The 27374-nt window shown below is 39.7% G+C and overlaps 1 protein-coding gene across 1 annotated transcript in view; it reads right to left on the reverse strand.

Moving 5' to 3' along the window:
• Nucleotides 1-27374, reverse strand: part of LOC139218327 (cartilage intermediate layer protein 2) — a 38410-nt gene that overhangs the window by 3858 nt on the left and 7178 nt on the right. The window lies entirely within an intron of this gene.

Raw genomic sequence — 27374 nt, forward strand, 5'->3', positions numbered from 1 at the left:
AAGTGGACCAGAGACTACATGAAATTCTTAAAATGTAAGTTAAATTAAGAGACATTAATATTACCTTTCGCTGCAAATATGAAAGAGACTCACCCAGAGAAGCTGTCAGTTTAATCATACAGTTGCGTGAATCTCTGCTTGGCTTAATGAGAATCTCTCCCGTCTCTCCACTTATATATACAGTGCTGAAAGATGCTTTGATACAGATACATAAGGGTAGAGTAAACAGTCACGCTCACTGGAATTGTGAACCAAAGAGCACAATACCACATTGAAACAAAATGAAATTTTAGAACAAGATAGCTTAGCAAATAATAAATCTCACATTCAAAAGGATAGATGAGAAAGTAATAGCTGGAGATAAAGTGCACAGTTCTGCATTCTTCTGTTGTGAGTTTAAACCTCTCTGCTTACACGCCTGTTTCACACAGACAAATGCAAATATAAAGGAAATGCATGCCTGTTGGTAAACAATAGGTCCGAAGACATATTCTGTTTCAAAGTTCTCTGATTGCAGAATCTCATCTCCTTGTCGTGAAAAGGGTTGAGATGCTCAGTAGGACACAGAAAATGTGTTGGGTGATCAACCAGGTCACATCTCCGAACCGGCAAAACAGGGTGTGGAGACCCACATTCTCACAAAAGCTAAGGTAAGGTATCTGTGAGCAATACTTAACCCAATTTAGGTTAAACTGTCAAATACATTTTCAACTGATAGATAGATAGATAGATAGATAGATAGATAGATAGATAGATAGATAGATAGATAGATAGATAGATAGATAGATAGATAGATAGATAGATAGATAGATAGATAGATAGATAGATAGATAGATAGATAGATAGATAGATAGATAGATAGATAGATAGATAGATAGATAGATAGATAGATAGATAGATAGATAGATAGATAGATAGATAGATAGATAGATAGATAGATGCTAAAACATAACATGCAAAAGCCCTGCTTTTACCACATTGTGCTTAAATAAAATGATGTTAATGAACATTTACAGCTGAAGCAGTTACCTTCTTGTCCTTTACAAAACGGTAGGTGACAGCTTAAACTGCACAGCTGCAGTGAATGCCATAATCCAGGCAGAAATTTGGCTGCCTCTCACAGTTAAAGGTAGCTGTCATGCTATCTCTGCAATTATAAAAGGATGATTCAGGTGCAAGTGGCTGATAGGAATTAGTGCATAGCACCTGTCCTCTGAGTCAGTACCAGCATTACAGTTATTTTTTAAAAATTGATAAGGTGTGTGGTTATATAAGGTGGGTAATTAGTCATGCAGTAACTGAACATCTTGACACCCGGGTACATCCGGACTGATTCTGATTGACAGAAGTTAGACTAAACTAAAGATCTGAGCTACAGCGCCCACGTCCATGAACTAAAAATCTTCCATTTATTACCACAAAGTAATTTTCACTCTGTCCAGCTCTTTGAACAAGGAGACCAAACAAGCCATCACCATGAGACAATCGGTGGAAAACATCTAGTAAGTGTAATTAACCCTATGATTGAAACTAGCACGTACAAGTGAATGAATTGTTCTTCGGTTCAGGGTGTGTGTGCAGACACGAGGTTAACCTGGCCGGTTAACGCAGCTTTTATGCACAATTGTGCATATACCACACTTCTGCTGTCACGTCGAATTAACATGTTCCTGTTTAAGAGACGTTCAAAAATATTGATTCGTCCGCACATCTAACATCATTACTAACAAAGTTTACAGGGCGAACAGTCATGTTAGGTTAGTCTCAAACTTTTTTCTGTCTGCATTTTGGTGCTGATACAGTAACGTACAGTGAGTCTTTACAGCCTTTTCACTGAAAACGCTGTGAGAGCTGTGAGAGTGGACCAAAATATTTAAGTTGCTGGCCGTAAAAAATCCAAACAATGAGGCTTCTGTATAGCTGAGAGTCATTTCATCCATAGTAAATATAAATATACTGATTAGAGTAGCTATAAAAATGCTACTAGGAAAGGCCATTTAAAGCCTCAACCTCTAATTACATCAATGTCAGAAATGAATAATGCTTTGTGTCAAAATGCTTCATTTTATCTGCAAGTGTTTTCATATAGTCAGGGCCTTCAAACCTTCTCTTGGGTGTTTCTAATAGTCTAACATCACTGATCAGTAGATTGACTTCTCTGCATTTTGTTGTTACACATACAAAGCCCAGAGTATGGCTGCCCTTTTTCAGTGTCCATCCTCTGCAGTGTTTGTGTGTCCACTAATTAATTGCCCTTTGAGAAGAATAGCTACCTCCCTCTGTTCAATAGCAGCTGGGGATAGTCTCTGTCTATTCATACATCAGCATTAAACTTTGTCATCTGAAGGGGCCAGCGTAATATTTTACACTAAATTGTGCTTTGGACTGGATGCCAAAGTACAAATGACAGCATGGTGTAGACTCATTTATCATCCCCCCCAACACACACACACCTCCTTCTATCTCTCGACCCCCCCCCACCACACACACACACACACACACACACACACACACTCTCCCCGTCTCCCTTTCTCTCTCTCTCTTCCTTCGTCTCCATGGAACTCATTGGTGTCTCCATCCTCCCGTGGTGAAGGAGCTGACTGCATACTTTCTGTTGACCATCAGCCCCATCTACACAGATGGAGCTCGCTCTGAGAAAACACAATTCGTAAGTAGCATCTCAAATAAACACACACCTTTCATGTTCATCCATCTTTCTGAGAGCTTCCCACCGACCCTCTGACTGCATTTATCTCACCACATCAAAGATGTATATACCTAATGTCTGCCACATTCATTATGCAACTCTGCCTCTTCAGATTATGTTCACATGCAACTAATCTGCATTAGCAGTTAACGCTCAGCAGTAACACTCAGCACCAATCAATGCAGGAAGTAGTGTGATGGTCATAAAGTGGAGTAATCAGTAAGGATGTGGAGAGCAAGTGAAGGATGGGTGTATACTGCAGTAGCCTGGTCAACATTTATTTGCACAATTGTTCAGTTTCCATCTTGATCCTGACAGCTGGGAAATTAAAAGAAAATAGACAAAAAACTCAATTTGGTATTATCTTACTTTTTTGTTATTTCTTCATGCCAAATGTGTCTTTGTCTTTTGTCTGTCTTAGTGCATGTGTTCGTGTTATACTCTGTTACTCGGCCACCTCATACCGACTTCTTAAAAAAAACCAACACACACAAAGTCTCTGCCAGGAAAAGATCTAATCTCACTCTACATGTCACAGTTACAGTCAAACAGAATTGTCAGGCAGTTATACTTATTGTAGAAAGTTGAGTCTCACTTAAGAAGAAAAACAAGTCAATGCAGGGTTAGTTTACCAAAACAACACTGTGGATAATCCACACGCAACCTGTGTCATCAATTTTCAAGTGAATCTCTTTAGTGTAAACTGATTTTGATCTGATTAAAATTTTAAGGAAAGGTCTGCAGGTTAGCCGAGTCATGGGGGGCATTGTTTCTAAAAAGCCAGATCAGCTGTTAATTTAAATTCAAACCTTCAATAACTGATTTTTGTTTTGGCAGTTTAAGGACAACAAAGGGACAACACAACACTGGCATATCATCATCTTTTAAGATGATACGTCAAACTTGATAGCATGAAGTTGCCAATTCACATTTCTTTATAACCCATAACTCTAATATTTACTTTTCTTTTACAGTTAGGGTTTCTGTGTTGGTTACTATCAATTCCTGGGAAATACCTGGTTCTTCAATTGCTTCATTAGCGCTAATTTTGTCTTGGTGCTGAGCAGGTAGTATACAGAGGGTTTTTAAGTCTTTTTTCCCTTAAAAAAGCTATCTACTGTGTGATAAACACTGATGAGGGTGTTGAGAGTGAAACAAAATATCTAAATTGCAGGCTGTTAACTAAAATAATAAGCTGAACGTTGCTATTAAGCTCCATGGGGTACTGCAGAGCCAGTTCACCATTATTAGCAAAATATTTCACATACAAGTAGCCTTGTGATCCAGACACGTTAAATTAAATTCTTCAGTGCCGTATGTGCCACAGGCAAAATTCCATTAACGTCCATTGTAAAGTCAGAAATCTCAAAGACATGTAGGTACTTCAAAACCTGAACATATAAAACAAAAACTATCTGCAGGGTAGATCAGTACCACCAGTGGAATGTGAGAAATTCTGGGGAAAAACCCTTTAAGCATCATGAATACGGTGCCCAACATAAAATGTTTGGGATATGAGTACCATAGACTAATGGCTAACATATTGTTCTTAATACTCATCAAAGCTTTTAACTCAGCCTTAAAACCTGAGTTAGCTGCTTAGAGAAGTACAAATTTTGACCACACATTGACAATTTCTTCACTACAGAGGTCTAAAATTAAGCAGGTTCCCATTAGAGTAAATGTAAAGGCATAAATAGACTTTGTATTTATATATTTATTGCTGAATATCTCAGCTTCATCAGTGCTAAAGGCAGCAGGAAGGTAAAAGGCCAAGTGTTCCTGCACTCACAATGCATCATGACTACTATGACATACTACAGTACGACTGCTTCATGTCTACGACGCACACCTGTGACCTTCCGATGCTCCACCATCACCTCTAATGAAATAGGCCGTTTAAGGGGTCATAAACTTAACCGCAGCATTTGTGAACCACTAATGCAATTGGCCAGCACTACTGCTGTTCCCAGTCGGCCTCTGATTACCTGGTATATCAGAGATTTTGACAGCAATATCTGTTCACTGGGACTGGCTGGTTTTCCCATGAGTGGTTTTGCTTGTGATTGTTGGTGACAGTGTCCCTGGATGTTAGTCAGAGTCATTGTGACCCGATACAAGCTAACTGCCGTTTAATAAAGAGAACTGCACACCGTATTCACATTCATGCTGGCCGGAGAGTTTTAATGCAAATCAACAAATTCAAATTGAAGCTAAAGGTCAAAGTGCCATGATGAATGTCTGCACGCGCCTATAATTTGGTCAGCGATGATCGCTATAAACTGAAAAGCCTATTTTCTGTGTATTCACATTATATCCTTTGAAAGTAGTTTTGTCTTCTGCATCCAGCTGTTTTAAATTCCATGCAGAAGAAAGTGGCCCGAAGATAATTATGTAAAGTAGAGGTAAGGAGATGAAAATGTGGTAAGGGTTTAATTACCATTGGAAATAAAATTCACGTTGCATAAGGACAAGGAAGACACAGCGCAGATTTTGATAATGTGCCTTTTAAATGCAGCTCCCTGTGTCTGGCCCATCCTCATTTCACACAAAATGTTCACCTACTGATAACTTGTTGCTCATTTATTGGTATTGCTTATTAGTGTGTGCAAGCAATGACTTGGCAAGAAACAGTGGAATGATTCAGATTGTAACCAGAAATTACGACAATCTTTTTCTCAATTTGGAGAATTGGTATTTTGTGAACATTTGCACATTGTTGCTACAAGATATTATTGTGTCTGTTAAACATGTAAATTAAGGCGAATCTAATACATGTACATACAGTTTTTTTTTTTTTTGTTTTTTTTTATGCATTCATTACTTCCTTGAGAATTCATGCCATAAAAAATGCATATGTGTGTTTCCAGGATGAGGAGTGAGACAGTGTGAAAACGCATTGATATTTTTCTCAGGCTGGCAAAAATCCTTCTAGACCCCCCGGTGACCCACTCTTTCATACACGGTGTATACAAACACGTCTGCACTTGTGTGCACACACAAACCTTTTATTGCTTTTAACTGTGCCGCTGTGTGAAGTGTGCCTGTCAGTACTGCTCTTATACGTCATCATTCGTCTTGCATCCTGACAACCATTCAATCAAACAGTGGCCTCCGGGATTGAGCCAGAACCCCTCTCCACGGGGATGGCTGTTTCCATGGTAACTGAGGAGGTATGCGACCCACCAACAAGCCGAAGAATGCAGTGTTGTCTTGTTTTTCTCCCTGAGAAAACATCAACTTTGTGTTAGTTTATCTGTCTCTTCCTGTTTCTTTCTTTCTGGTTTCTCCCCGTGTGGAGGAGTGTGTGTACCTCTCTATCTCATTTACAATTCTGGGGCTTGTGGGTAATCATGATGCGCCACAGGTGTGTCCGAGTGCAAGGTTTCTCCCATCAGTTGTCAGTCTGCAAAATCTCCAAACTAGCTTTCCAAAAAAAAGTCTGCAAACACTGGTGCAGAACAATATCCACAGGGTGCTGTGTAATATGGTGTTGGCATTTGATTATTTTCAAATAATTGCCCAAAATTCATACTGTACTTTAATCATAACTGAGTTCAAATGCTCAAGACAGACTGGATGCACTTATCACCAATATGATTAAAGGGTAGATTAAGTCTGAAGCTATGGTTGATGGCTATACACAGTGGTGCTTTGAGCTAAACACTATTGTTGGCATAGTAACATACAATGCTAACATGTTGACGTTAAGCAGGTATAATGTTAACCATGTTTACCATCTCAATTTAGCTAATTAATAATTAACACAAAACAGCGCTGAGGCTGATGGGAATGTCAGTAGCTTTTTTTTGTAGGTATTTCGTCATAAAACAAAGTAAAACAAATCAAAAAACTGATGATGGTGCTAGATGAAAAGTCAGGGGAGTTATTACAATTCATCCTGACGGGGGGGACATGAATGTGTGTACCAAAGGTCATAGCGATCAACAGCTGTTGAGGCATTTCACTCAAAACCACAAATGTCAGCATCATGATGACAGTAAAAGTCAGAGGATCACCGCCATTATTAGGATTTATCAAGTAGGAACTATGAATGTCTGCTCAAGATTTCATGACAATCCATCCATTAGTTGAGACATTTCAGTCTGGGCAAAAGGGATGGACCAACCAGCATTGTATAGAACCATGCCACTAGTATGGCTAAAAAATCTAAATATATAAAATTAAATTAAATTAAAAAAAAAAACTTAAACTAAACTAAACTCTGTAGTTTCGAATACATTTCTTTAAAAAAAACCCTTCCTATGTGACTACTATAATTATCCATTGAAAGTCGCATTCAGCTTACCGTGATGGATTGTGTGTCTACAGAATCCTTCCCAGTGCTGTAGTCTGAATCTCTGTTGCCCCACAGCAGAAATCATCCAGCATGTCTTACATGGAGCCTACTTGCTATTTTCACTTGACGTCCTCTTTTCTCTGTGAGTAATTAAAGAGAGGGTTTGGGCACAGGCAGTGACAGGAGGTCCGCTGAGATAGCCAGTGGTCTAATTAGAACCACATATCTCCTTTCTCATCTATAAAAACACTAGTCACCTATGCTTTTACACCAGCTGTGATTTAAGTGTCCTGCTGCAGAATGGGTGTTTAATGAAACAGTTTTGCTGCAGGAGTTTCAAGGGTGCCAAACAGCAAACAAAACAACACTCGGGAGAATTAAGGTGTGTTTTCTTTTCAGTATCAAGTCTGAAATTATGATTAATCACCTCGGAGGAAGAGACTTGTAGAAAACAATCTGCTGCCTCTCACTGAAGTCACACTTAACAAGAAATGTGGAACAGCATATGGTCACCATTCTGATGGATGCTGGTTCATCACTTTGTGGTGTTTCCTGTGGATGCGGTGCGGGTGTTAGTGATAAAATATTAACCGGGGAGAATATTTATGCATATGTTTTCATTCATACCCGACAGGCTTCTGTTGTCAAGGAAGTGCTATGAACTGATTCATTACGCTGGAGGATCATGTTTACTCAGCTCGGCTCTGTATTATGTCTCACTCACAGCCCCCACGGTGCCTTAGCTCGTTCACGTTGAACGCCGTTACAGTCAACTGCCAATCTGTACTCTGTTGTGCTGGGCTTGCCTGCTGACAAATGGCCCGGAGGAGAGGTCCAAGGAGAGTCCTGTCAGAGCCAGTCAGCACTGTGCTGCTGCAGCAATCTGAGGAGATATGGGGGGGAGGAGAATAAGAGACAGAGAGAGAGAGAGAGAGAGAGATATATAAAGACAAAGACAAACGAGGGACAGAGAGAGAGGTGAGACAGAGAAGATGTTCACAAAATTCAACCTTAAAAAGTTCTTTAAAATGCTTAAACACGGGTTCAGCCCCTGCAACAGACATTCAATCAATTCACGTCACAGCACCCTTTAACGAGACGCTGACGCTCCAGATGTGTCTGAAAAGGATTTGCAAAAGGTGATTTAAATTCCTTAGATTTGCTGCAGCAGGCAACGTGCAGCCCTTTAATAAGAGCAAATGATACAGAATGCTCACAACTCATGGTATTTTACTCCCTGGCCTCAGCATAAGCTATCCCTATAGTAAATGGATCTGCCTGGGGGTTAACCAGTGTGCAATTGAAAAACCATGCACACCAGCTTGATTTACAGTTTTATTGGCTGATTATTTAGGTCAAAACTGCTGAGTCTGGTTATCATCCAGGGAGAGACAGACGGAGAGCAAAGGTTCAAATGGAGACTTGATGTTTAGCACAAGGGGAATAAAGCCTCTAATAATCCCATAATGTGAATGTGAGCTGCATTCCTCAATGTTTGATATCAGTCTGCTGAGTATAAGGCGAGCAGAGGAGTAAAGGGGTAATAAGCTGGGCTTGGATACAATAGATACTACTGCCAAGAAGCTGCACAGCTTTCACGGGCAATTTGTTTACCCACCATCAATGTTGAATTCATTGACCTGTTGTCTGATTGAAAATTAAATCATAGCAGCGTTCATACACAAACAGTAGCTCAAAGCGCTTTTACACATTTTTAAATAAATGATGCTTAAAATATTAAAATGTAATAATTAATAACATGCTAAATGTAGTGGTGGAAAGTGATTAAGTACATTTACTGTACTGTATTTTGAGTTTTGTGTAGATTCGTAGTTCCTATGCAGATGAAAATACAATACAATTGCTACTTAGTCAGAAATGCTGTAAAGTAAGAAGATTTGAAAAATATAAAATTCAAGTTTATTTTTGTCGATTATTTTATCGAAATCGAAATCATATCAATATTTGGTGTGGCCACCCGTTGCCTTCAAAACAGCATCAATAATTCTAAATATCATACCGGTGCTAATGATCAGAAATTTCATATGGAGGTTGAAACAACATGGAGGCTTAAAACTGGGTGAGGAACAGGAAAACTCTGCTATCAAGGTGAGGCTGTGGAAGATAGTTTCATGTCACAGGTCATCATGGCAGGACTGAGCACAGCAACAAGACACAAGGTAGTTATACTGCATCAGCAAGGTCTCTCCCAGGCAATTTCAAAGCAGACTGGGGTTTCAAGATGTGCTGTTCAAGCTCTTTTGAAGAAACACAAAGAAAGGGGCAACGTTGAGGAGCATAGACGCAGTGGTCGGCCAAGGAAACTTAGTGCAGCAGATAAAAGACGCATTATAGTTACTTCCCTTCAAAATCTGAGGATGTCCAGCAGTGCCATCAGCTCAGAACCAGCAGAAACCAGTGGGACCCAGGTACACCATCTACTGTCCAGAGAAGTCTGGCCAGAAGTGGTCTTCATAGAAGAATTGTTACCAAAAAGCCAAACCTCTGATGTGGAAACATGCCAAGCGACTCAACTATGCACAAAAACACAGGACCTGAGGTGCAGAAAAATGGCAGAAGGTGCTCTGGACTGATTACTCCAAATCTGAAATATTTGGCTGCAGCAGAAGGCAGTTTGTTCGCTGAAGGGCTGGAGAGCGGAACAATAACGAGTGTCTGCAGGAAACAGTGAAGCATGGTGGGGGTTCCTTGGAAGTTTGGAGCTGCATTTCTGCAAATGGGGTTGGGGATTTGGTCACGATTAATTGTGTCCTCAGTGCTGAGAAATACAGGCAGATACTTAATCATCATGTAATACCATCAGGGAGGCGTCTGATTGGCCCCAAATTTATTCTGCAGCAGAACAACAACCCCCGAACGTCCAACCAATGTCATTAGGAACTATCTTCAGTGTAAAGAAGAACAAGGAGTCCTGGAAGTGATGGTGTGGCCCCCACAGAGCTCTGATCTCAACATCATCCAGTCTGTCTGGGATCACATGAAGAGACGGAGGGATTTGAGGCAGCCGACATCCACAGAAGATCTGTGGTTAGTTCTCCAACATTTTTTTTTGCACAGTACTGTATATTCAACTTTTAAAATATGATTGTCTTGTATATAACACAACAAAGTAGTGAGAAAGTAGCTCCATTTCAGCCAACAGCAGCATTAAAATGATGCTTATATACTGTTAATAATGTATAACTAAGAAATGGGTCACTTTGCATAATGAATATTTCTATGTTTGAAAATATTTAAAATGTTTTTATTTTGAATGCAGGACTTTCACTTGTAAGAATTTTCACATCGTGGTATAACTTGTACTTAAATAAAGGATCTGGCCACTTCTGTCACTATATGGCTGAAATGCAACTAAAACATTCATTTTACAGAGCGTGATGTATGTCTGGATTATTCATATTCTTTCTATCTGACTGGGTAGCAGGCTGGCAAAGTAAGCAGCAGATTTCTGCTGCTGATGTGTCCTTGAGCAAGACAAAGAATCCCTGCGAGGCAGAGGCAGAGTTGGAAAGTCAAGCAGAAGTGAATCTCTCCTCTGGGACTCGAGGGAGCCACAGTAAAATAGAATTAAGAAAATAATGTGGGGGACATCTCTGCTTCACACACAGCTCAGCGAGGAGGTAAGACAGGGGGGTTGGCTCGTCCCACAGCAAGAACTCATATTTAAATCCATGATGTGCTGAGTGCAGTGCTTTCACATTAATACCGCTGCTCCACCCTGATATTGCGCATTATGAATCATTTCATTGTAAACATCCCGCAGTAGTGCTCCAAATTCCACATTTGGTTAAACAGCCCAAAGTGGTTTATGTGTTCAAAATGCCGCCTTTGTGCAGAATACTACTGAAGCTACTCTGGTGGGGAAAAAAGTACACACACTTTCAGTAATATCACAGTCAGTGCTTCATAATAGGAACAAGGCAGAAGGAGTAACACAGCCATAACACCCTCCCTCTCTCCTTCAAGCAAATGTAAGTACACAGGGACACATGCACATTACCATGAAAACATACACACACACATTCACACACATTCACACACACACGCACGCTCCTTGTATCCCTCTTGGCTTGCGTTGCAACTCTATGATAGAAAGATGTCTTACTCCAGGGGTGCAGTATTGCACTGTCAGAGGTGTGTGACAGATATTAATGTCATGGAGGAACATGATGGATGGAATTCCTTTATGATGTTGCTTTCTATCTCCGGCTCTGTCTCCCAGAGCCTGGCACGCCGCAGACAGCCCTTTAATGAGCTCTGGAAACACCCATATCCGCTGACAGTCCTTCCTTAGCGGCCTCTTTGCCTAAAAACGGTCTGATGGGTGCTGACTCCCAGGGAGATAGGGGAAGTCTATAACAGAACACCCAGAGATCTTGTACCAGACAACAGGAAACATTAATGAGTTAATGAGGGTATGTTTTTCTTTAATTATGAATGAGAATGCGAGTGTGGCAGTTTAACACATGTTATATTGTATTAAAAGGAAAAAGCGCGCAGGATAAGTTGATTTTATGGGTAAGATATAGCACTAACACAACCAGAATTAGAACATATGTAGATCGTATATCACTTCCCATTATAATATCAGTGACAGGAACATATGATCGAGCTCTGACAGCACCTGTTCATTTATACACAGACACAGGTAAGGATCATCATATTTATCCTGTCTCCCTGCCTTGCTTATATCATAGTCCATGATATTAATTCTGCAATATTTTCACAGCAACCTTTCTCTATAATTCATTTTCATTATGCTGAGGGAAAATCGTGAAACTGCTAATTGACAGACAATGTTATAAATCAGTGGTTAGTAAGTGCTGTCTGGGCTTATTACCTGTCTGTTCAATAAAGATGGTCACAGATTAGAAGAAAGTGAAACTGCTCAACTACTGATTGCTACCTGCATTGCTACTTTTGATTTTACGGAGCTGGTAAATGCAAAAGTAAACATTAAATCAATTTATTAGCCAGATTGACAACAAAAGACAAAAGTCATGTACAGTATATCACAGGACACAGCACACGATATAAGCTGCAGTATCTCGGAAATACATTTATATAAAGACAAACATGTTGATTTTTATAATTAGGTCTGTCCTTCAGAGAAAAACAACAACATATTTATACCCTGTGTACTTTGATATACTGTACATGACTTTTGTCTTTTGTTTTCAATCTGGCTAATAAATTGATTTAATTTTTAATATTTACTTTTGCATTTACCAGCTCCGTAAAATCAAAGGTAAGTAAAGAAAAATGTGTCATAAGTCATGTCTTATTGTATGTCATTACCATCAACTCATGCCAGTGTATCATTGCACCGGATTTAGAGCTGTGTATTCATTCTTTGTGTGCTCTGAAGCAGTAATTCCAGGACTGTTGCCTGTGCCTCTGCAGTTTTACAGTAAAACTAAGATGACACCTAGTGGCGGAAATAGTTAGCAGCTGCTGTACAGTCCTAACCTCTTTTACCTTAAGGTACTTTATTGATCCCAGTAGGGAAGTTCTCCTCATGTTTGCCGTCCTCTAGGGTGATCAGAGGTCAGGATTAATTACAGAACAGCCTCCCTGGAGCTAAAAGGATTCAGCGGATTGTCGAAGGACAAACCAGCAGGACTCGACATGACGCAAAGACTTGAACCCCTGGTTCTGTGGTTGAAGGACGAATCCCCCTAGAAAAAACAGCCCCCTGGTGCCCCAGGAATCCAGCTCAGGCTAGATTCCAGTAATCACATGTAAATTAACTGTTCTGTTACCATCGCCACTGCTTAAAGCATTTTTGCTTCAATATATTTTGAACATTTAGCAGAGTATAATGGCAAACAGCACCCTGTTTAACCCTGCAAACACAAACTATCCATGATTGGATTATTAGGAACACATACAACTTTTCCTACCTTTGGCATTGTGGTGTCAACTCTCAGCAAGTCATCTTGTTTTTAAAGATTTTCTGTTTTTAAATGTGACACTAGAGACAGAACGAGAATGTGGGGAGAGAGTTAAAGGGATGATAGGCAGCAAAGGTCTCAAGGCACTGAACCAGAGTTGTTGCTATCACAAGATGTGTGGCTCAAATCACTACGCCACAGGAGCACACTGGCTAGAATGATCAACTTATTTACACGGTTGTCTGTCATTCAACCACCCTTAATCAGTATGGAGACAGGATGACAAGATAAACAGTATCAGAGAATAAGAACAAAGAAAGATGAACTGAATCAGTCATGGAGGAAGTATTTAGATCCTATACCTAAGAAAAACTACACTGCAAGTAAAAAAGTGAAAGTGCACAAGTATTGTCAGCAAAAGGTACTTAAAGTATTACAAGTAAAACTACTGTTATACATGATGTTTTTTGGATTAATATGACTGCTGCCGTAATGTGTGTGTTGATTTTTTTCTGCTGTAGATGTTTCAGGTTGAGCTAATTTTAACTAATTTATCACATAGTGTGTAGTTTAATTTACAGAAGTGCATCATATTCTATAAGATCATCATATGCTTGTTGTGTTGCTGTCTGGTGAGACCCATGTATCTCTAAAAAGTCACAACAGCACTGTCTTCAGCTTTGTGACATTTTATTCCCAGTGAATTCAAGCAAAAGTGATTAGTGACTAAAGCTGCCAGGCAAATGAAGTGGAGTAGACGTACAATACTTACCTCTGCGATGTAGTCGAGTAGAAGAACAAAGTTGAAAATAAATAAAGTAGAAATACTCGAGTAAATTACAAGTACTCCGAATCTGTGCTAAGTAAAGTACTCGAGTAAATGTGCTCAGCTCCAATCCAACACTGTTCACATGAACAAGAAAAAGCTGTAGTATAGATATAAATAAACTAATCAGAGGCACTAATGGGCTAATTCTTATCTCATTATTGTCTATTATCAGTTCTAGAAACACAAACATCCTTCTCCTTCATAGATTCTTGGTTGACAAAGATATAATGAGAATCTAATGAATTTTTATTTATTTTTTTTTAAAAAGGATGAAGTGCAAATAAAAAGTAAAATTTCACTCCAAATTTATGAATTTCCTAAATCTGTATCTGTCTTCAGGGTGTTCAGACCACTAAAAATATATTGATTAGGTGCTTGAAATAATGCAGAATCATATCCAACACTAGAGGGCGCTATGGTTCTATAGGTAATCTTGTTATTCTCCTGAGCCTCATGCTCCATGTTGTTGTACATAAACAAAGGAGTGTTTCAGTGTCTCCTCTATATGTGGGATTCTTAATCTACACGTGAAACTTTTGTTTTCAAAGTTCCACTAAGAAATAGTTTGCACTGCTCGAGCGTTTTGTCTCGTCTTACTCTGTAGTCTGAGGGAGAAGCAGGCATTAACAATTCTGTGCCCGAGCTGACAGCCTCAGGCTCAGCGGAGGTCAGTAAGGCGTGCAACTATTTCCTTTCTGCAGGATATTAACACCTGCATATCTGTCCATCACAGGCCTCACACCTCAACGAGTGAAATCATCCACTTCCTGTGAGCGCCCTCTCACTCACCTCTCTACTTTATTGTTCATCTCTGATGTGTGACGGCGTTCATCCGAGAATGTCTCTGTGCTGACGCATGATTGGTAGAGCCCCCCTGCTGCGCCTATCTCCTCCAGGAAGTAGGCATTTCAGCCCAGTTCCTGTCTTCCTCGCTGACCCCACAGTCAAACATGTGCATATTTACAGGCAGGGGAGCGACGGGAGAGACACTTTAAATTCAGATAGAGGCTGAGCCTAATGGCTGCATTGGAGGGACAGTGAGATCTGTTGATTTGTGTTTGATCGTACCAGGAAGGCATAGAGAGAGGACGGATTATAAGTAGGCGAATAAGAGCATGGCAAAGCTGGCAAGGTTGTCACGAGGGGAACCACGGGGCGAAGGGGGTTATCGACTGTAAAAAAGTAACACAGTCCTGTTGTTCTGTCTTTCAGGTCCAAGGAATCGTGTGTGAGTGCAAGATTGGGTGTATGATTGCACAATTATTCCATATTGAGTTCCGCATTCACTGTATCAAGTAAGAATTTAGAAAACCAATCACAGCCCATACGTGGAGAGTCAAGCCTGTGTCTGTGGACCACATCTCTTCCTCTCTGCAGAACCAAAACAGGTCCATCCTCTTGTTCCTCGTCCAAGGAAAAGAGGAAAGGTCCCGGGCTCTGAAGGCAGGAGGGTAAATATTTGTTTTGTGGTCTCTGTGTTGAGCTCCAGACCTCTGTGTGCCTCTTAAGAAAACTTTCTCCCGCACGGGAGCAACAAAAGCAAACAATCCCACATCACGCCGTCTGGCTTGTCATGGACCCTCACGTGTTTGTTTGTTCAGACAGCCGCCATGACAGACGGAGGAATACTGGGAAGGAAAGAAATCTGAAGAACAAGAGAGAGAGGGAAGGAGAATTGGAGAGGAGGAGGAGGAGGAGGAGGATGGGCTGTTTCATGAGATAGAGGACTGATGGAGGACTACACCACAGATGGTGTGCTCGTCCTATTCCCAAAAGCTTTGCTCTCAGCAGACATGGGTCGAACAGTATTTAAAAATAATTCTTAGCATATGTTGTGACCCGCTTGGTGTCTGTAGAAGACGAATGCACCACACAGGACAACAGGGTGAGAGAACAACGGGAGAGTGTTTGGAGACGGTTAGGGATGCATCACGATCGCTGACAACTTCATGACAGTATTGTAAGGGTCCTTATCTGGAGGTCTTCACCCTAACGATGCTTCAAGTAGGCATCAACAAAAATATTCTTTTAGAAATACACTACAATGTCTGCACCAAATTTAACAAATTTCATTCTGAAGCTTTTCATGTAAATAATTTGGATAAAAACTAGTATCTTAAGGCAACTATCTATCTGTGTATGTGTGTGTGTGTGTGTGTGTGTGTGTGTTTGCATCTATACAAATCTTTGTGTGTGTTTTTTTGTGTGCGACTGCCTCCTCCCCTAAGCTCAGGCCTGTTTTGTTGTGTGTGTGGGGAGCGGAGAGGTTTGAAGGAGCAGATCAGAGGACGCTGTAGAGGCTCACTGAGCACTGGGGTGAGATTAGCTCCCTCACAGTGGAATCAAACTGACCTGGGAGGCATGCCATCAGAAGGACAGATGGATAAGAACTATTGACCTGCTGACCTGCATCAGATTCTCACTAACTCATGCTAATTCGCATGCAAATGGGTACAAATGCCCACTCTGACTTTTTTTTTTCTTTCTCTCTGTTGTTTTCTCTCACATTTCCTCTATTTTTTGCTACTCACACATATATTCCACAACACATACAGCGCACGCATAGACAGGCATAAGATACATACACACAGACATATAAACACACATACATGCACACCAACATGCAAACACATTCTCCCTTGTGGCGTGCCCTCATGGTGGTCGGTTGCACTTCTAAAGGCTTAATCTGTTGGTCCCACCTCCCTGGTTAAGAGAACAAAGGCCCCTCTCCCCTGACACAAAGGGAGCTCACACACCCCTACACACACGTCCGATTTCAGCCCCAGACGGACCACCCATCCTTGAAGACCACTGCCTCACACACAGAGGGGAGACAGCAACAGCGGCTGTGTATCAATGGCAAGAGTGTCGAGCAATTCTACTTATGTTGTTTCAGACATTAAAGTCTCGTTTCCATTTTTCCCAGAGTGGGCAGTTCACACACTCTTCAGGGGCATTTTGTTGTTGTGGTAGAAAAGGCGGTCAAGGGACACCATGTTGAGAAGTCTCTGGCAGCTTTTGATCCAAAGGTTTGCTGGGATATGTGGTCTCGCTGGTGGAGAGATTAGATTGTGTCACCACTGAACAGAATTATCAGCATTCCTGAAAAGGAAAAAAAAAAAAGCATCAAATAGCCAATTTTGTCTTTAAAGAGCCGCTACTCACGACAACCACTTTAAAGGTCAGAGGATGTCGTATTGGAAGATGTCAGTCATGCTTAAAATGACTCAAGTTTGCATTATGCAGCCAATCACGCTTTCTGTGTTAATTCAAATTTCCCTGTGGTACTTATTTTGCAGGCTGATGTCATGGGGAAGTAACCATCCCTGCTTCAGTCTCTGTTAACCAGCCAGCTATGATGTGTTCATAATAAAAGCCAAACAACACTTCAGGACAGCAAAGTGGATGAGAGCAGCCAACACTTAACTGACATTATATTTACGAAATGTTATCTTGCGATCCAACACAGACTTGTTGTACAAACAGTCATTCTATTGTCAGTGTATACACAGAGGACAATCCTTCCAGTGCTTCTCAAAGTTTATCCACCACAAAGTATCTTTGCCCACATTACACTGTACTCTTTACACTGTGGCTAAAATAGCAACGCCGGGATGATTTAAGATGCACAACGTAATTGTGACGATGCAACTTCAATTCTTTTTCGTCTCCTCTCTGTTTCTGCAGTTACTGTCTCATTGTCTCTCACACTCATGTGGAACCCAACTAAAGGAGGATGGCCATAAGCATTGAAACAAAGCTTAAACTTTCTTGCCAGTTAGCTTAGCTTAGCATAAAGACCGGAAACAGAGAGAAACAACAACACTAGCTCTGTCCAAAGGTTACAAAACCCACCAACCAGCATCTCTACAGCTCTCTCATTAACAGGTTGTCTAACCGTGGGTGCTTTAATATATTTAATGTATAGACATGAGAGTAGTATTCTGAATATTAAGTCTCAGCAACAGTGTAAACACAACACAGTAAATAAGTGTATTGACAGAAGTAAATACACTTAATGAATTCAATTTATTTTTGAATATCAAAATGCACGTTTGGATGCCACCTAGTAGTTTATTTTCTGTTTTGGTCCTGCAGCCACATCACCTTGAACATTAACATTCAAAATTAGAGTCAAATGTCAGACACTTGTGTGTGCAACACTAAATTGTGAAGTCCTGTCCCAAGGTCATCATTTCCCACAAAGTATTTATGTTGTTTACTTGTTTCTCTGAGATAAAGGTATCTACAAATCTTTACACACCAGCTACAGTCATCCATGTGACTCCAACAGCAGTTTTCTCAGTCTGTCTTTGATTACTCCTGTCAGTATCCGGGGAAAAACTGCCTGACATGGATTATGGTTTACCACATGTTTCAAGACTGTTTTTAGCTTTAAGGGTCCATACAGAACCCAGTTATCTCTAGATTTTTCATGTGTGTGTGCCTTAATGATTGAACCAACCTTCCCAGCAGAGACCCTCCTAAGCCCACATGCTGGATATTCCCCCAGAGATCACGCCAGTGTGTGCCATCAGCCTTATACTGCTCCACTGGCTGAGTAACTGCATTTGTTTGAGCTGAGCTTTCTTCCCGTTTACTCACAGCCTCGGCCGAGTTGCCAGCCAGATCTCCATAATCCGCAAACAATTATCATATTTGCCTCAGCGGACGACTCAGGTTTTTGTTTACTGATTCAAAATTGACAATTTACACAGCTGGGTTTGTAGCGAACACCTTTCTTGGCTGGCTGCGGTCCATCTGGAACCAGAACAGGAGGTTTGATGTTTGTGGCGATAAAAATGAAGTAGACATAAGCAAATGAGTCTTTGACAAATTGAGAAAATATTGTGATTTTTCATTTGAATGAACTTAAAAATGGCATGGATATGAAAATAAACAAACTTAAGAACAAAGAGAAAGAGAGAGAGAGAAAAACTGGATCCAATAATTCAGATTTCACTTTAGTGACCAAAATATATAGAAAGGATTCAAAATGTTACAATGACTCATAAACAGAAAACATTAGAATATAAGTTTAAAATAGTTGGAAAAGTTTAGGGTTGAATTTCAGCGTCTTTATATTAATGAGCAGTTCCACTGTGTTGGCTAGTGACCAACCATCACTTCCTTGTGTAAACCATGTTAAATGAGGCATAGCTGCAAAGGTCATAAAACTGTCAAAGCACAAAGACTACAAGCCAACTCCTTATGTTAAAGCTAAAACAATGTGAATTCCAAGTAGGACTCAGTAGGTTTCAGCAAACATATACTTTCTTTGATATCTTACTTTGAGTAACAATTATCACACCGTTCTTACAAGTTTAACACACCAGCAAGTCAAACACTCTTTGACTTTAAGTGAACATGTGATTGACAGTGTGCAGAACTTTTGGTTACTTTTTCAGTTAGATGCTTTACTTTGACAAATACAACAGATGTTAACGAACCTCTGTTTTATTTAACAAATATACCAACAGTGTAAAATGCTTTATTATTATCTGAACACAAAACAGCTGTAGAAGATTTTTCCATAAACACAGTCTAAAGCTATCAAAATTATTGTCCAAATTAGGATGTATCTAATTAAAGATACATTAAATGAGATTAAGAATCAGTATTAGATGGCAAATTTCAGTTCTCAACAGTTCTTGATGTTTGCAGCCTCACTGTGATCAGTACCAAAAAAGTAACCTAACCTTAATGAAGTACTTATTTAAATTCAGACCATGATCTTTCCCTAACCAAGTTGTTTTTACGCCTTAATTTAACCAAACCTTCACCACAGCGTTATCACATCATAAAATGGGTTTCTTTTTCAACAGTGACAAATGATATGATTGAAATAAACACTTCTGTGTCTTTTAAGAGGGAATAGGAAAACAGCGTATGTTGGTCTTTATTTAGAGGACTTGTTGCTAATTCCAGCATTTCTCTTCTCAAATTTAGAACATTTGCAGTAATCACTACATTAGCTGGTCTGTCCTGCAAACATAGATTCGGATTTTCTCAACATTTTAACCACATCACACTCTTATTCAGAGTGACTTCTAAGCTCCAGAGTCCACAGTGCAAACTCAAGAGTTCTTTGCTAAACCTAACCCTGAAATTGAATATCAAATGGTTGTGAATTATTGAACCAGAACAACAAGTATTTCAGTTTTACAAACTTCCAGGTAGATTGTTCAGATTCACTGGGGCTCTCAGTACCGTCAACCGTCAACCACCTACAGGCTACAACAAACTGACAATGTATTTGCTAATGCTGTTTGGACAACTGTGAAAGAGAAAAGAAGGATCTGGAAACTGGATGTATTTGGCAACAGGTATTATGCCAGCTCTGCTGACTGCGCCAAGTCGTAAATCTGGGTGGAACTGTTTGGCATGCAATTCCCTGTATCAGCCAGCAGATCTATTGCTTAGGCTTTGAGATTATGTTAAAACATGCAGTCGTCCTGGTCTGCTGAGCTGCCACTAGCTAAAGTTAGCAAGAGGAGGAAGAGTCATGGGGAGAGAGGGGGAAAGAAAGACAGAAAGAGGAAGGCACAGAAAATTAAGCTCAAGAGAAAATGTGACAGCCTCAACAACACCAAGCGACAAGCAATTATTAGTAAAACCCTTGACCTATACCACTTTCTCACCCATCGATCTTCCTCGTACAAATGGAAAAAACGTATTTTTTTACTCATGAACACTCATGTTTCCCTCATGTCACCAATTATTGCACCGGTAAAGCTGAGCTCTGGTGAGTCACGCTCAGATCTGCTTGGTAATTGCACCACAGAACTCATTCACCCTAAAGTGTTCATGACTGGTCATTTTAAATGACCGCAAACCAGTTACTTCTCATACATTTCCTCCATCCTTTAATCCCACTTTTTTTTTTTCCAGGTCTTTGCTCGGTGATGAGTTTGTTATTGTGTTGTTGCCACTCAGCCTCCATCATTAGATGTTTATGTGGTAGTGAGTGAAATGTGCATTATAGAGTTGGTATTTCTATCTTGGAAAATGAATTGAAAATTGAATTGATGAATTGGTGTCTCACAGTGTGCAGCCACAGCGGCATGTAAACCCCTGTTATTTGTCATTGGTGGGGATATTCATAGGAATGTTTACATCGGCCTTTCAGAGAAATGGAGATATGCCTAGTGAATCTGTGGGCACATCTTCTTGAGTTGGTTAACATTTTCACACAAGCAAATTCTGAGGGGTTCATGAAATGACAGAAAACGTTACTGTTCTCGTTCAGCAAGTTTGAAAGAGGGAGGAAACTATGGGATGGACAAGAAACTTGATTTCCCGCTGTAGATGTTCAACGTTTCTGTTTCAGCCGTGTAGAAATGACTTTGTTCTTTCAAGCACGTTATCGTTACTTCACACGTGGATCGTTTTCAATCACTGCTAAATGCTGAGTTATAAAACCAAAGTCAAGCAGCTGATGAAGACTCATGCCGTCCCTACGTCGCGTTCATTAAATGCCATTTTTATATCTTTGAGAGGCCAATATTATCGTAGGTCAAAACGTGCCGCCTACTCTCTCATATCTGTCCGTTAAATAGGAAGCTACAGCCAGCAGATGGTGAGCTTAGCTTAGCATAAAGAAGGTAGTATGACCAAGAAATAGTCCCGAACATAGCCTTTTTATTTTTTTTTTTTACATGTTTAACGAGATACAGCATGCTAATTAACAAGCTTTAGAGAACTTTGTTACCTTGCTACCTGCTTCCTCCCTTTTCTGGTGTCTTTGTTCTGAGCTACACTGACTGGCTTTTGGTTCTAGCTTGATACTCGGGCAGATATAGTGAAACTGATATTTACTCTCGGCAAGACTTTGTCTGTGAAGGTTTCACTGATACGATCAGTATCAATATTTCTGAAAGCAAAAGCATAACATTTTCTCATCATGTTAACATAGAAACTGCACTTTCATTTCCTTTCGTTTTCCTGCTGAAAATAAGTTGCATACAAACAGAATTTCCAGGAGGCAGGGCTGCTTTCACACACTCCAAACCTGTCTCTATGTTCATGTTGTACATGTAACGTGTGTATTTGATGTATATGTTGTGGCTTTTGGAAGCAATTAGCTTTCACAGTGGAGCTATTTCCTTACCAACAGCAGCCTGTCCACCAACACCTCAGAGTGAAGTTGCCTATTTTACACATTGAACTCTGAAGAAACCCCCTTGATAAAGATAAAACACATCAAAAAGACAAATTTAAAGCTGTTAATAGATTTCTTTTGTGTTTCATTTTCTGGGCAGAATCTGTATTTTTCTTCTTCCAGTCTCGAACATATGCATTTTATCTCTGTGGATGCAATGGAAATCTGACTGTGGGTAAGATGGTAAATATAAATCCCCAAATGCCGGCATGTGTATAACTTTTATGTTTAGTGTGACATTGCAGGAAAGGATTCGCAGTTCTGTGGAGAAATAAAGGTTGTAAATAGACTGCTGGCAAAGATTCATGCTGTTTACCGTGACTTCTATCCCACACACTCATTCTTGGCTGAGTCTGCACCCTGAGAGATTGGAAGATTGATTATGGAGGCCTGTGTGGGTGTCTCATGTAAATACATGCTTGTCTTCTTCCTCATCACGGCCGTTCCTCAATCCAAACCAATGAGCCACTTTTTCCAGGAGCACAGTCTATTATTTTCTGGCCCAATTGCAGGCTTTTCATGCTTTTCCTCATCGCATTCCGGGATAAAACGAGGTGACACTGACATCTCAGTGCCCTCTAAGTCTGTCTATGAAATGGAGCATGTGAACATGGGACCACACAGCTCTAGTTCCTTACTGCTAGTTAACTATTTTCATACGCACAGCATTTATTATCCAAATGTAATGTTGGGCTCATATGGCTCAGTTTCATAGTCAATAACAAGCTGTGATAGTGTGTGTAATACAGACACTAAACCTGATGAGCCTTCAGCACACATCCAGAGTTATGAAATGTGTGTATATGAAAATTAAATGCTAAAATATGTGATTACGTAAGTCAACGGATCAATTCTCTTTGAAAATTGAACATTTTGATGTTTGATAAAAAACAATCTTGATCTGACAATAGTTTCAAATTACAAATAATAACAGATAATAATAAATGATAAATAATAGAGGTCAAAGTTTCGCCAAACTATTATCTAGAAAAACATGGACATTTAATCTGCAGCAACTCCAACAGAATTATGAAGAAATACTTTGAAGCCTGGATATGGATTTATTGCAAGTGACATAAAGGTGGGTGTTATAGCTTGCACATTACATATATTAAAAAGAACCGCCAATATTCCCATGTAACTTTGATAGTTACACCTCTTGCAGCAGTGTCAATGTCAGCTATGCACCATCCCTGGAGGACATTTGTGAAACTTGATCTGTAGGACAGTTTATTCTTTATGAGCTGGAACAAAGCTGTTTCCACAGCTTTCACATTTGGATGTACTCATAAAAAGCTCTGCAAAAAGGCAACTATGTTTTAATATTACACAGAGAGATGGTTTAATAGTTTATTAATATTATTATAACACCGAATGCTCGAAATGTTGAAGAGATTTTTATCCTGAAGTCTCAGGCTAATGAAGTCGTTTGTTGACCAGAATCATTATCAGTCTTGGTCTAATTATTAGTGCACACATTCACTTTTGTGAATAACACATGCATTTAGATCATGTCACAAATCTCCTCTCGTTAGCCATGAAACAATCACTAAAAGAACTTGTTACGATTGTTTGTTACGATTAAGGTTTGGATTAATAAACTTTGCTTATGGTTAGGTAACAAATACAAAGGGTTCTGCTCATAGTTAAATGAGACACTTTTACTGAAAATGATAATGTTACTCAGAAAACTTCCATACATAAGTTAAAGGCAGTGTCTCAGCTTTTCTGCTTTGCTAAATCTTGAAAGTGTCAAATCACGGCAAGTCCAATCCCTGTTGAGCAACATGGCTGCGCCTGAACGTGCATAAGCAGTTTCTGTATAAATGTTTTGCTAAAGGGAAAGATGAGTGTTGAATATTCTTTCGTTCTTGTTTTCCCCACTGACAGCCTTCTCTCTCTACTATCTAAGCTGACAATTAACCTTTGCGTTCAATATGATATTTGCCTCTGGGTGTTACTTTTGTGTAAAATCAATCAAATAAGCGGCGCTACTTTAGCTGTCAGAATAATGTTGGTTCTATAGCCGTAAAAAGTATAGACGTGACTAGAGGGCAGTCTCGGCTTTGTCAGGCGAATTGTAAGCTGGACTGTGTGTGTTCCAGTGATTTATTCACCTCCCCTGCTGAATGCCATGTAGTGGCTGGACACCCTGCTGACTGCAATGACAGGCTCCATAGCAATCTGCCAGACACACAGCAGGACAAGACAAGCTCCCAGCTTCTGTTCTGTGTCTGGAACTGCATATCCATCCTATTGCTTTTCTCCAGCATCACCCCTCTCTCTCCCTTTCTCTCTCTTTCTCACACACACACACTTTGATCCAGCATTTGCATCTTTTTTAGCTTATAGTTACAGAGTTGCAATATTTGACTTTTTGAACAGCACTAAATCTCCTCAGGTACGCATTGGACTTTGCACTAATCATGGAATAGTAACAAATGTTTCTGCTACTTAATGGTACTTAATTTCTAAGACACTTGATACCGATTATGTACGTTGCATTTATTCATGTATGAACTTGTCTTCCTTTATATTCTAAAATGTGCTATCCCAAGGGTCACTAAAGTGGTAAGAGCAATGTCCTCTCTGAGAAAAGCAACATTTGGAAAAGAAAAACACAAAAGCATGTAAGACTTGGAAGCCATCCATAGCCATCCATAAGTCTGTCGTTGTCTAAGACATACAACAAACACGCATAAAAAGGCATACACATGCACAGGCAATCAATTTAAAAACGCTCCGGCCATTGACACATTCTTCTTCATGGCTGTATGAGTTTTGCCATGGAAAACATTACGCCGGCACTTTGCCTCTGCTCTGTGCATATCCCTTCCCCATTCTCCCCACTCAGCCAGCCATCACTCTCTAACGACAGATCAATCACTGCGACCATATGTGGTGATGTCATGTTCCTTGAGAGTGAAAGGGAGGGGCCTGTCGTGTCCATCTGCTCCGATTTGTGGAACATTCCAGTGCTTTAACATTTGCATGGCTGTCAGACGGACAATAAAACCTAATCTCTCTCCGCTGAATTAAAAAAACGAAGCAAGTGTGAAACAACAGATCTAGAAAAGATGTATCTATATCTTCTTAATGTAGGAAACAGAGGACATCTCTTCATCTTCTGCTTATGTGTGTTTTATTTTATTCTGCACATCAATGAACCTGAATAAGTAGACCTTTATTGCCTCATCTGTGAGGATTAAAGAGTCATTATGGAATATGACCATTTTCGAAGGGGCTTGAGTGCACTGACAACTAAACGTCTAACAATCTAGCATTAATGTCAAGCAGTGATAAAAAAATCAATCAGCATCATCGGTAAAGAATATCACCCATGTAGATGTGAAAAACTGAAACATGTGTTATTGCATCATATCACAATGAACAATGCCATTCTTTACTAATAATTTAGGCTGGGTAGCATATATGTCACCTCTGAATGCATAAAATATGGTGCGCGCACACAAACACATGCAGATAGATCCCCTGGGATGCATCATCACAGAAGTGGGACAGCCCTAAGCAACACACCTCCTCTCCTGCTACACGTGCCATGGAGCAATTACCACCATTAAACTACTCGCCACCTGTTAACTGCCATGTAAATATTCATCTGCAGCAGGGAGAGCGTTTCAGCCACTGGCCTACATGGAAATGACCTGCCCAGTAAATCAACCCAGTGACATGTCGGTGCTTAGTGAGCTCATGAAATGTAAATGCTATGATACCACAGGAAAACAAAGCATGAAGGGGGGTGTTACTCCAAAACATTTGCATGAGATGTGGAAAAAAAAAAAAAAAAGAGTTGTTGCTATTGCTGTTGCTCTAATTGTTATCAATGACTAACATATAACTTTCCTCAGGGAGTAAAGTCTCACATGGAAGCGTTTACCAGTAGGCGAATTACAATGTAAATGGGAGCCATATTTGCTGCAGCATTTTGCACGAGTACGGGCTGCACGTTTAGTCTGTCTGGTGAGAAGTATAGAACCGCACAAAAGCTTTCAGGATGTTTGTTTTTCAAGGATAAGAATTATGCTCTTATTGGTATTTTTGAGTTTATGTAACAAAGTAACTACCATTACTGCAATTACTTATAGTACTTTCAGGGCTGTGGCCAGGATTTTAGAAACCCCAGCCACCCACCCCAAAATCTTAATTATTTGGATTTTTACCATTTCAGTTACATTTTCTGCATATTTAATTTCTGATTATGAAGGTCTAAATACTGTTAAAAAGCTCTCTACATTTTGCAGAGACTAAAATTATGGTGGATAAACGCTGCATCTTTTATCTATTTACAAATGAAATCATCAAATTTACAGTTATACTAACTGCTAGAATCATCCAGTCCTATTCCCACCATATGCTGCTTTTTGTGGAATGTAAAATAAAAAATATCATGTATGACCCTATTGTCCTGCTGTTAATCTACAGTCACTTTATGGGAAATCTTTTCAAATAAATGTTTTACAGTTTCCTATATTTGATTTGCCCTTATTGGACCCGAAACTGGTGTTTACAAGGCAGCCAGCATGTGTTATTTAATTTAATCCAGCATCATAAAATATGAAAAGATTGTTAAAAGTATTGCAGTTGAATACAGTTTAAAGAGTGTGCTTGCATTGTCAGCTGCATCACTTGCTATCACGCATTTAAACAAGGCCTGCTAGATAGTATCCCAGCAGCACTTTACTTTAAGTCCACCTATTTTAGCATTCATAGGCAGTACAATGTAAAAATAAAATATCTTTTTATGATTTCATTTTGGGATGTCTTTGATAATATTTACCTTGTCTGGTTTTTAAAAAGACTACCAACTGTTTGTTCCTGTTATACGACTGTTTTCTTTTCTTATTCTCCAATAATGTCAGAAACTGACTTGAGAGAAAATTATGAAAATAAGTCCAGAACTTTATCATTCAATTGATAGAGTTTGATATGATGTATCTTTATAAATACATTGCGCTGTTGAATGAACATGAACTGAGTGAGACAAATTAATTGGTATAATTTTTCCCTGTTGTTGCCCCTGTTGTCACAACACTGTGTTGTGAGGTCAAAACACAGATTGCAATTTTGCCTAATTGTTGTAATTGCACCAATCAATATGGGCATGTAAAGATGCTTGGATGGCATCAGTGACTCAGTAGTTACAAAATCTTGACAGCTAGTACAATTATCTTCCCACAGCCTGTCATTGTATCTAAAAACGGTCACATTAAAACAAAAAGGAAACAGGACTTTAAGTATAAATGGTTACATGGTTATAATTGTCTATTTAAGTAGTTCCAAGGAGCTGCATGAACAATAGCATTTTTTCTCAAGTTCTTATCAACATGCTGTTGCTTTACTTCCAACTTTTGCTCTCAGGCTGCTACTGTCTAGACACCAAGTCACCCAAAACCTGTTCATGTGGATCTAAAAATGTCCAGTGCCTCATGCGCGCTGGCTCC

This window comes from Pempheris klunzingeri, chromosome 18 (assembly GCF_042242105.1).
Source record: "Pempheris klunzingeri isolate RE-2024b chromosome 18, fPemKlu1.hap1, whole genome shotgun sequence".
Lineage (NCBI taxonomy): Eukaryota > Metazoa > Chordata > Actinopteri > Acropomatiformes > Pempheridae > Pempheris > Pempheris klunzingeri.